Genomic DNA, 11,732 nt, shown 5'->3' on the forward strand with positions numbered 1-11,732 from the left:
TATTTTGCCAAAAACGACATGTAACCAAATTCAAGGTTATTTTGGCGAGAAGTGGGTTACTCATAGCCGGACTGTATTTGGTCTATAGTTAACTTAGGGTGAAATGATGGCTATTGCTTGCTGGGAAGGCTCCCCTTTTATTCAGTAACATTGCAAGATACGGTATATTCCATTAACAACATTAACAGACATAACTGCCTTATGCTAAACTAGTATTGACTTGCAATTTACTGTTTAGCAATTAACTGTTTTCATTCTATCTCTGTATTGTGTGACATGATGTTCTCTTACGAGAGGTTCTCTCGTATTGCGTAAGTTCCTTACGCATCGGGAAAGTTTTCTTTCTTCGAGATTACTGAAAAACCCAAAATTATCCTTAATTTTGTAATATTGTCAACGCAGTGCGGCAGCCTGGCAGACCATAGCAGGCTTTTCCAGCGTGCTATTGGCTGCTCTGCTGGCAACTGCAGCAGCCAATCGGTGAGCCCGCGTGACGTGGCGACCAATGAGGGCGCTTCGCGCCCACCTGGCTTCATTTGCCTACAGGTGGGGCGTGGCCACGTGTATATAAGCGGGGCTCACGGGCTGCATATTAGATTTTCTGTTCTTCAGCGAAGCTCTTCGCATCGCTGGATCTGGGACCCGCCGCCGTTGACCTCGCAGCACAGCAAGCTTAGGACAGCGCCTGAAGAAGCCGGCTGCATCTCGCCACCTTCAGCCTTCCGTGCCTGCTCTGCTATCCGGCAGCATTATATCCTTTCATTACACGTGTTCTCGCCGTGGCGTCACACGTTTCATAAAAGAGCACGAGCGTTTTTATCAAAACGCCTCGTTCCACCTGCGGCTCGTGCCACGTGCAGCTCAGCACCAGAGACCGCCATGTGTCTGCACTCTCTGTCTGGGCCGTGACCACGCCGCCGCCGCACTCCTCGCGGGCGAATGCCCCGAGTGCGAGGAACTCTCTATGTCGACCCTGCGGGCTCGACTCGAGCAGTTTTATGACGACATCACTCCGCTGTTCCCCCCCCTCTGTTCAAGCCGCGCCACCGCGCCGCTTACAAGGGATGGTAGGAATGAACGGTCTCGGAGCGAGCCTCCTCCCCCTCTGTTCAAGACGCGCCACCGCGCCGCTTACAAGGGATGGTAGGAATGAACGGTCTCGGAGCAAGCCTCCTCCCCCCTCTGTTCATGCCGCGCTAATGCCCCTGTTGTGCTCAACCCGTGCTCAACCCGCACTTCCCCCTGTTGGACCGCGCAGATTGCGCCGTTCACAAGGAATGAGAGTGCGCACGGTCACGAGCACGTTCAGCGCGCGCCGCACTCACCGGGAAATTAACAGAGGGTGTTTTCGTCCCGCTGTGGCCGGACGAACCGCCATTCTCTAACATTTCTCAGCCCCCTCTCCAGTTCAGGCGGCTGGAAATATTACTATTGCAGTAACGAGCCTGTCTTTTATGCACGCACGACTGCCAACAAGCACGAGGACGTACTGCCCTATGCTCGCGCTAACTGAACGCTAATGTGTCCCTCCCGGTAGCACAGTGGCAAAATCAGCGGCTGAAACGCCGGAGACCCGAGTTCGAGCCCAGCTCTCGCGGCAGATAAAAATGTTTTACTGTCCGCTTCCCCGGGCTCGCGGCCAGCTTTTCTTACATACAGAAAGCTAACTCGCACCACGTGGTGCTCGAGTATTTTTGGGCGTCTATACATATGGAGAGAAAAGACGGTTAAGTCCCGCTGCGGCCGGACCACCGTTAAAACTCTGTTTTCCTGTCAGTCCCCACTCCTGTGGCTACTGCAAATGTTTTCCACGCAGCCAACGAGCCGGCGAACTCGCCCGCTCGCCTGTTTCCAACTGAAGCCCCTCCAAAGTCCTCCTAGCAGAGGGGGGAAGCGACGGTTAAGTCCCGCCGTGGCCGGACCACCGTCAAAACTCTTCTTCCTGTCAGCCCCCACTCCTGTGGCTGCTGCAGATGGCTCTCACGCAGCCAACCAGCCGGCAAAACTGCCCTCTCGCCTGTCTACAAACGCTGTTTTTACGGCGAACCAGAGAATTCACAAAGTTGCATTTTGCCTGGTTGCACGGCTCACGCCGTATGTGTCTCAAATGCAGTAAACGTGCCCACTTGTCTGTGTTCACCCCTGCACCCAAGCACCACAAATCCCGTGTCTCTCACTCACATAAAGCGCTCGAAGCGGTAGAGTTACAGTGTGTAGGGCGGCCAGCCATCGCGATGCGAGTTTTGAATTATCTGGACGATTGGCTCATCCTGGCACAGTCAGAGGCCGAGCTCCTCGCCCACAGGGCAATGCTGCTCAGCCATTTGGACAGCCTGGGGCTCACGGTCAATTGGACCAAGAGCTCATTGGTGCCCACGCAATCAACCTTATTTCTGGGCTTGAATCTGGACACCGTGGCAATGTCAGCCCGCCTGTCACCCCAACGCGCGCGTCGAGTCCAACGCATGGCTGCGAACTTCCAGCCGGGCAAAATCGCACCTCTCAAAGTTTTTCAGAGAATGCTGGGACGCATGGGCTCAGCTGCAGCAGTGCTCCAGCTGGGCCTAATGCGCATGCGCCCGCTACAACGCTGGTCAAACGCTCGAGTGCCTCACAGAGCCTGGGCGTCCGGGGGCTTCCGGATCAGAGTGATTCAGAGCTGTGTTTCAGCTCTGGAGCCCTGGTTAGTAGCCGACTGGTACCGGCAGGGAGTGACGATGGGAGCCATCTCACACCGCAAGGTTATCTCGACGGACGCCTCCACCTCGGGTTGGGGCGCCGTTTTCGAGGGCAAATCGGCTTTCGGCCTCTGGTCGAGCCGGGAAAAACTCCTACACATAAACTGTTTGGAGATGATAGCGGTAGAGAACGCGCTCAAGCAGTTTCTCCCTCTTATACGAGGCCACCACGTATTGGTCTGGTCGGACAATACCACGGTGGTATCCTACGTGAACCGGCAGAGCGGTGTCAGATCCAGTTGTCTGGGCAATCTGACAGAGCGCCTGCTCACGTGGGCACACAGCTCGCTGCGCTCGCTAAGGGCTGCGCGTGTACCGGGCCAACTCAACGTGGGCCCGGACAAGCTGTCCAGGGGCCTCATTCTCCCAGGCGAATGGTCCTTGCACAACCAGACAGTCCAGCTGGTATGGCGCCTATTCGGCAGAGCGGAGCTCGACCTCTTTGCAAGAAAAGAAAACGCCCGCTGCCCGAAGTTTCTATCCAAAAGCGAGGATGCGCTGTCCCAGCCTTGGCCCAGCCGCCCGCTGTATGCTTTCCCGCCGATTTCCCTATTGCCCCAGGTTATAGCGAAAATCAGGGAGACGCGCCGCCCGGTGCTCCTTGTAGCGCCGCGCTGGGAGAACCAGATTTGGTACCCAGAGCTGGTGAAGCTGTCGCACTCACCCCCGTGGCCAGTTCCGCTGAGAGCAGACCTCCTCTCTCAAGCCGGAGGGTCAGTTTGGCATCCCCATCCAGAGCGATGGTCTCTGCATGTATGGGTGACCAACGGATATATGTTGACCTGCCCGAAGGGGTTATGAACACGATCTCACACTCTAGAGCCCCCTCGACGAGGCGGTTATATAGTTCTAAGTGGTCGGTGTTTACTGAGTGGTGTGTTTCCAAGGGTTTGGATCCACAGCAATGTGGGGTCCAGCGGGTGCTCTCCTTCCTCCAGGAGCTTTTGGAACTGGGCAGGGCCCCTTCCACGCTCAAAGTGTATGTAGCGGCTATAGCAGCGTTCGCTCAGACGACGCTGGGCAGCACGCTAGGAAGGAACGAGCTCATCATCCGTTTCCTCAGAGGAGCCAGACGGATGAATCCCCTGCGGCCCCCATCGGTTCCTATATGGGATCTGGCCTTGGTCCTAGAGGCCTTGAAGGCTCATCCCTTCGAACCGCTTGAAACCGTGGAACCGAGGTTCCTTTCGATCAAAACCGCGTTCCTGATAGCTCTGGCTTCAGTAAAACGCGTGGGGGATCTACACGCGCTCTCAGTGAGCCCGACGTGTATGGAGTTCGGTCCTAATGACTCCAAGGTCATTCTCAGACCGAGGCATGGTTATGTCCCCAAAGCGATCGGCACTCCCTTCAGGGCGCAGATTATCTCCCTCTCGGCTCTGCCAGCATCCGATGAGGGGGACGGTGGCAATGTCCTCTGCCCTGTCAGGGCATTGAGGGTTTATGTCACATGCTCCGCCGCCTTCAGGCGTTCTGAGCAGCTATTTGTTTCGTTTGGTGGGCGCACTAAAGGTCTCGCCTCCTCGAAACAGACCCTGTCCAGGTGGATAGTGGACGCGATTGCAACAGCATACGCATCCAAACACCTGCAGTGCCCGCTAGGTGTCAGAGCACACTCCACTAGAGGCATGGCCTCTTCGTGGGCTTGGGCCAGAGGGATTTCCATGCACGATATCTGTATGGCGGCAGGCTGGGCCTCCCCGTCTACATTCGTGAGATTTTACAATCTGGAAGTTCCTGCCTTACAGGCGAAAGTGTAATCAGTTCAATAAGGCTTTTGGTTCTGCCCAGTGATTCTGCGCAGACATAGCTCACATACTGGTAGTAAGTTCGGTACTAGGCTTATGTGAATTTGAAGGAGACCGGCGGTGCCGTTCCCTCATTTACGAGACAAGCTGTTGTGAGTTTGAAGGTGACCGGCGGTGCCGTTACCTCACTCATATAACAAGATATTGTGAATTTGAAGGCGACCGGCGTTGCCGTTCCCTCATTCATGAGACAAGGTGTGGTGAATTTGAAGGAGGTCGGCAGGTGCCGTTCCCTCATTCATGGGACAGGGTGTTGTAACCACCCGTCGTAACCACCCGTCAGTTCAAATGAAGTATCCGTATATACGGTGGCCCGTTTCCTTACCGGCCACCCTGCCCGAGCAGTGTTTTTTCCCTGGTTCCCCGGGAAACATGTGCGGTATGCGAGGCGCGCACGGCGTTGACAATATGTTCCCGATGCGTAAGGAACTTACGCAATGCGAGAGAACCTCTCGTAAGAGAACGATACTCGGTTACTTAACGTAACCTCGGTTCTCTCTAGAGAGGGAACGAGTATTGCGTTCCTTGCCGTGCGTCCCACGGGCTTTTACGCTTCAGAACTACAAAAACCGAATATGCAGCCCGTGAGCCCCGCTTATATACACGTGGCCACGCCCCACCTGTAGGCAAATGAAGCCAGGTGGGCGCGAAGCGCCCTCATTGGTCGCCACGTCACGCGGGCTCACCGATAGGCTGCTGCAGTTGCCAGCAGAGCAGCCAATAGCACGCTGGAATAGCCTGCTATGGTCTGCCAGGCTGCCGCACTGCGTTGACAATATTACAAAATCAAGGATAATTTTGGGTTTTTCAGTAATCTCGAAGAAAGAAAACTTTCCCGATGCGTAAGGAACTTACGCAATACTCGTTCCCTCTCTAGAGAGAACCGAGGTTACGTTAAGTAACCGAGTATCGTTTTATGCTATTTATTTTGGGTCAGCAGTTTTTCCTGCTTTTGCACTGAGTAGTTCTAGGAACTAACCACCAGTTCCCCTTGGAACATTTTTCCTGGTTGCATTCGCACCGCCAGTAGGAACTCTGAAGTGATGTAAGCCACGCTTGTTGTGACTTTGTTGTGACAGCTTGGCAGACCTTTATTTTGACGACGCTGAGAACGCCAGAGCACACAGGTCTCACATTCTCCTTCTTCATAAGCTTATGATATGTTTAACAGTCCTTTCTAATACGCTATTAGATAGAACTGTTATACAAAAAAAGTAGGGCTGTCAAAAGATTCATCGCGATTAATCGCATCCAAAATAAAAGTTTGTGTTTACATAATATATGTGTGTGTACTCTGTTAATTATTATTTATATATAAATACACACACAAGCATGTATATATTTAAGAAAAAAATATTATTTTTTATATATAAAATATTTATATTTATATATTATAGATTATATAAATGTATATACAGTATATACATGCAAATATTTCTTAAATATATACATGAATGTGTGTGTATTTATATATAAATAATAATTAACAGTACACACACATATATTATGTAAACACAAACTTTTATTTTGGATGCGATTAATCGCGATTAATCTTTTGACAGCCCTAAAAAAAAGTAAACAGTATATGAAAAAGTATTAGCGTTTGCAGTGTTGTTGATGTCCAATGTCGCTAGCTGAGCAGAAATGCATAATCATGTTTCGCTCGGTCCCCTCAAAGTCGCAATTTTCTCTTTAGCGTAAAGGTTGAGAGGTCCATCTATCACAGTTGTCTGTTCTATCACAGTTCTATCACATCTATCACAGAGTAAATATATAGGCTATAATCTCTGTGTGTAGACGCCTTTTTTAAAAATGGCAGGTGCTGGTGTTACAGGTGCTGGTGCGTTTGGCCAATCAGCGTACATTTACATCACTGGTAGTTCCTATTGTGCTGGGTTAGAGCCTACTCTGAAGCTGGAGCTAAAGGAGTTCTTAGAACTAAAATCGTTCCTAGTTCTTGCTGTGTGAACACGCCGAAATCCAGGTACTTCCGCCAATAGATCTAGGAACTATGAAAAGGTCCTCCGGTGCGAAAGCACAGCTTGTTTAACCTGTAAGGGAAGTCAAACGCTGCAACTGAACCACACAACCAAACTGATCAGTGTTCCTCGAACAAATGCTAGTGATGCTTTTTTGTTGCGCTTTGCTGTTAGAATAATATTTCATATGTATTAAAGAGGTCATGAATTGAGAAATCAACTTTCCCTTGAGCTTTTGATATATAAAAGGTCATGGTAATATAAGAATATCCTGTAAGTTTCGGAGCTGAAACTTCCTTGTTAGTAAAAGAAAAGCTTTTATTGACACCAGGCCCAGCAAACACTCGATCTCAGGATGTGTCTTGATGTGACGTCAGAGTGTGGTGAAACGCCGCCTCAACAGAAGAAGAACAACGCCGGTTCTGTAGCCCCGCCCACCGACTCGTGCCTGACATGTTATAGATAAATAACATAGGCCTACGTAGAGCTAAACCGGATCGAACTTCCAAGCAATAAACATGCTGCCTAAACTTCATTCGGATTCCAATATTATGAATGCATGGTTGAACTTTATTTTTAATGAATATCCAGCTCACGCGGGAAAGACATTGCGCGTCTGTTCCTTCATTTCACCACGGATTCGTTTGTAAACAAGAGACTGGATTTGCAGACAGGATGAGATTAACCACACTTATGTGAGTAAAAATTACTTTTTTATATATGTGACAGTATTGCATTGTTACAGATCGTTTGATATCTATTGATTATGTGTACATGTGTAACTTAACATAACTTAGCACGCTGTCACAGGCTGGAGAATCTTTTATTTGAGGTGGTGTTGGTTCATTGAGATTCGTGATCAGACTCAGACATATATGGGCCAGGGCTCACAAAGCCCAACATCCCTGGGCTATGTGTTTTCCAGACGGGCTACCAAAACGAATCACCGGCCCTTCCTATCATTTTAAATAGTGAAATAACATTCCTTTCTTGAAGTGCGTTGTTCACTCTCGTGACTTGATATTTGAAGGAAAAATACAATCGCGGAAGTTTTGATCATGCTGATTTGTCTTACTCTGCAATGAGGCTTGTGTGTGTGTGTTAGTGATGCACGGTTTGCGGTTATATCCACCGATCGGGCCGGCCAAGTAATAAAAAATAACATTCCAATCAATCGCTGGTGGATGAAATGTCATAAGTTGACCTCAGACAACAGTATAAAAAAAGTAAAAAAGCCAGTTCATGACCCCTTTAAGAGAAACAAGCAATGTTGTAAAGCAAGGATCTCTGTAGATTAAGACATCTTGCAATAGTTATAATGAATCAAGATATTTTTCCAGACACGCACTACCGTTTAAAAGTTTAGGGTCAGTACGTTTTTTGTTGTTGTTAGTTTTGGAAGAAAGAAAATACTTTTAAATAAGGATACATTCAATTGATCAAAAGTGACAGTAAAAGCATTTAGTAAAAAGAAATCCTGAAAATAATGAAGCATGGTTTCCACAAGAGAGACAATGGTTTTCACCATCGATAACAATCAGAAATGTGTCTTGAGCAGCAAATCATCATATTAGAATGATTTCTGAAGAATCATGTGACACGGGAGTGACATGGAGTAATGATGCTGAAAATTCAACTTTGATCACAGGAATAAATTACAGTTTACAATACATTACACTAGAAACATGCATTTAGTGTGACATTTCAAATCATCAAGGAAAGATACACATTCTTCCACATAACTTGGAGAACAACAAAAATGGCATCAGTGTAAATAATGCTCTAAACAGTCAACAATGAGTCAGAATTGTGCATGAATTATTCATAAAGCAGTGCAGACTGGGAAATAGTCCTATAGCCATCACCTTGAACATCATAGGTTTACTTCATGTTTAAAAGATTGCCGACCCCTGCTCTTTATAGTAGAAATCTTTAGAAAAAACACTTTTAGAAAGACATTTTGAAATTTAGGTTTACTTCATGTTTAAAAGGTTGCCGACCTGAATTTATAGAATATTCTTATGGTATAGCGAAGTATAGAGTGCTTTCTCATTGTGATTGTGTGTGCTTGCGTATGTGTGTAGGACCATAAGTTGAAAGGGAACACAATGCTCTAACCCTCATGCTGTAGCACAACACAAATGGCACATTACGATCAAAGCTACTGAGTGGAGATTATGTCATATCTGCACGCATTAGCTTTGTTCAGTGTTCAAAGTAAACATACACTCTTTTCTTCTTCCTTTTAGAGACTTTATAAGCACCCGTTAGTGGCACGTTCTTGGACGGATTCTGATATTCTGTATGAATAGATTCACATTCCTGCCCTATTTCCTCATGCTCACAGACCTTGTCCTCGCATCCACCCTCTAGAGATTTTCCATGGTCTGTATGTGTGAGAGAGAGATACACTGAAATGAAGTAATTAATATCCATTCTTTTTGAAGAGCTGTCAACTGGGTCATTTCTACTGTTCCGCATGTTTTCATGTCCACAGCATGTGTCTTACTATATAGCATAAAATATTAAACTCTCCATTTCTGCAGATGGATATCACATTAGTTCATTTTCTTTTATCACAATATAATGAAGTGAATAATGAAGTGAATTTTAAATCATTGTACTCCTTTACTTAGAGAGGATATTCATTTCAGTCTCTTCTTCGGTTGCTGCACTGACTTCTAACATTAAAACCACCTATTTATTTAGTAATATTCCATTCTTTTTTTCTTTCTGTAATCAAAAAATGTATTCTTTGGAATATTGTTTTAATCGATTTAAAAAAAAGAAATGTTTAAATTTATGTGCTTTTTCAGAAATACCTTTTATATTGGTTGAAACTCTCTTCACACTGGTATGAATAGATTAAACCTCTACTCCAAGAGAAAGAAAATACCCACAACAATTAACAGGGATCCGATCAACAAGATCCCTGCGTGCCTGCTCTCACTCCCAAGGCTTAAAAACACCAAACACCAAAAGTGCAAAAAGTGCATTTATTAAACAAGAGTAGGGGGAGAGTGGGGTAAGATGAGCCTTATTTATGGTTTAAGATGAGCCTTATTTATGGGTTAAGATGAGCCTTATTTATTTATCGGTCCTCCAGATAAGAGAAAATTAGGCAAAAGTACAATGCAAGTATCTAAAGTAATTTCAGGATGTTCCCTATCATTTTAAAGGGTTAGTTCACCCAAAAATGAAAATAATGTAATTTATTCCTCCCCCTCATGCCGTTCCACACCCGTGACCTCCGTTCATCTTCACAACACAAATGAAGATATTTGTGTTGAAATCCGATGGCTCAGTGAGGCCTGCATATATAGCCAGCAATGACATTTCCTCTCTCAAGATTCATTAATGTACTAAAAACATATTTAAATCAGTTCATGTGAGTACAGTGGTTCAATATTAATATTATAAAGCAACGAGAATATTTTTGGTGCGCCAAAAAAAGCGAAATAATGACTTCTATAGTGATGGCCGATTTCAAAACAATGCTTCATGAAGCTTCGGAATGTATCGAATCAGTGGTTCGGAGCACCAAAGTCACGTGATTTCAGCAGTTTGCCGGTTTGACACGTGATCCGAATCATGATTCGACTCGTTGATTCGATACACTCTGAAGCTTCTTGAAGCAGAGTTTTGAAATCGGCCATCACTATATAAGTCGTTATTCAGGTTTTTTTTTGGCGCACCAAAATATTCTCGTCGCTTTATAATATTAATATTGAACCACTGTACTCACATGAACTGATTTAAATATGTTTTTAGTACATTAATGGATCTTGAGAGAGGAAATGTCATTGCTGGCTATGCAGGCCTCAATGAGCCGTCTGATTACAACAAAAATATCTTAATTTGTGTTGTGAAGATGAACGGAGGTCTTACGGGTGTGGAACGGCATGAGGGTGAGGAATAAATGAAATTATTTTCATTTTTGGGCGAACTAACCCTTTAAATGATCAGAATACATCTACGACAAAGTGCCCTATTTTAACAATGTGAGCACATGGTCTGAAACGCATGGCGGAGGTGCAATAAGGGCGTGTCCGAAAAGCCAGTTGCGCTTTGACTGAACGCTTCTCCAGAGAGGAATCCTTTTATTTTAACTATTTAAGAATTATTGTGTGCTGCTGCGCGCCCCTGTGTGTGTAATAAACAGTGTACATGAGTTGTGCACCCACCTATAGGTGCATATTACTAACGCGCCCTTTAAATAACACACAAAATACTGCGCTATTGACTTTAGACCAGGTTTTTGTTGATCAATGGCACAGTCATTTTCAGTTCCTCAAAATAGCAACTATACACCTGAACACACGTGGTTTTCAGACCAGCACGGCCATGGGAGAACAGATGGCGCGAGTTTATTTGCTATTTATTAGGGCTGGGCAAATTAACGCGTTAACGCGGGCGATTAATTTTTTCAGCTTAACGCAATTAAAATATTTAACGCAAATAACGCAGCGTCCGTTTTTATATCCATTTTTGCTTAGCGTTACATGATCATCACGCTCTTATTCATGTAAATGCTTCCAAGCGTGACAAGACACAAGCGAACGCGCTTTATGCCAATGTCCTGTGTGTGTGTGTGTGTGTCAGTGTCCTGTCTGTGTGGATGCGTCCCATGTCAGCTAATCAAGGGACACACACACACACACACACACACACTCAACGCATAGATAGACTTGCGTCAGTTTCCTGCTCACATCGAGTTCTCTTTTGCTCTTGAACAAACAATAACACAGAGGATTTTGAGTATTCTCATATTAGAAGTCTTAAATTAGTTAAATAACGTCTTAAATGAACTTAAAGAGTTGTGAGGAAATGAGATGCGCGGGACAGCGCGTGAGATCCGCGGCTGTTCTTAAAGTGACAGGAGCACTGATGATGCCTGTCATTAATGTTCATCAAAGAACAACGGGAACAGAGAAAATTTTAGCTTTAATGATGATTCATCTATATTTAATTTATTATTTATGCAGTTAAGAAAGATAACTATTACATTTCTGTATATGTATAACAGGGAAGGCCATGGGTAAATATAACATTTATTATTTTGGGTTTATGTAAAGATTGTTTTAAGTTCACTTAAATTAAAAGTTGTTTTTTTTAAAGCCTAATAAATGTTGAAATTGGGAGCTTTCAGTTATACTGTAATGTAACGTCATTAAGGTTTCATAGACACTTTAGTATCAGTGATACTG

This window comes from Gobio gobio (genome assembly GCF_949357685.1).
Source record: "Gobio gobio genome assembly, chromosome: 16".
NCBI lineage: Eukaryota > Metazoa > Chordata > Actinopteri > Cypriniformes > Gobionidae > Gobio > Gobio gobio.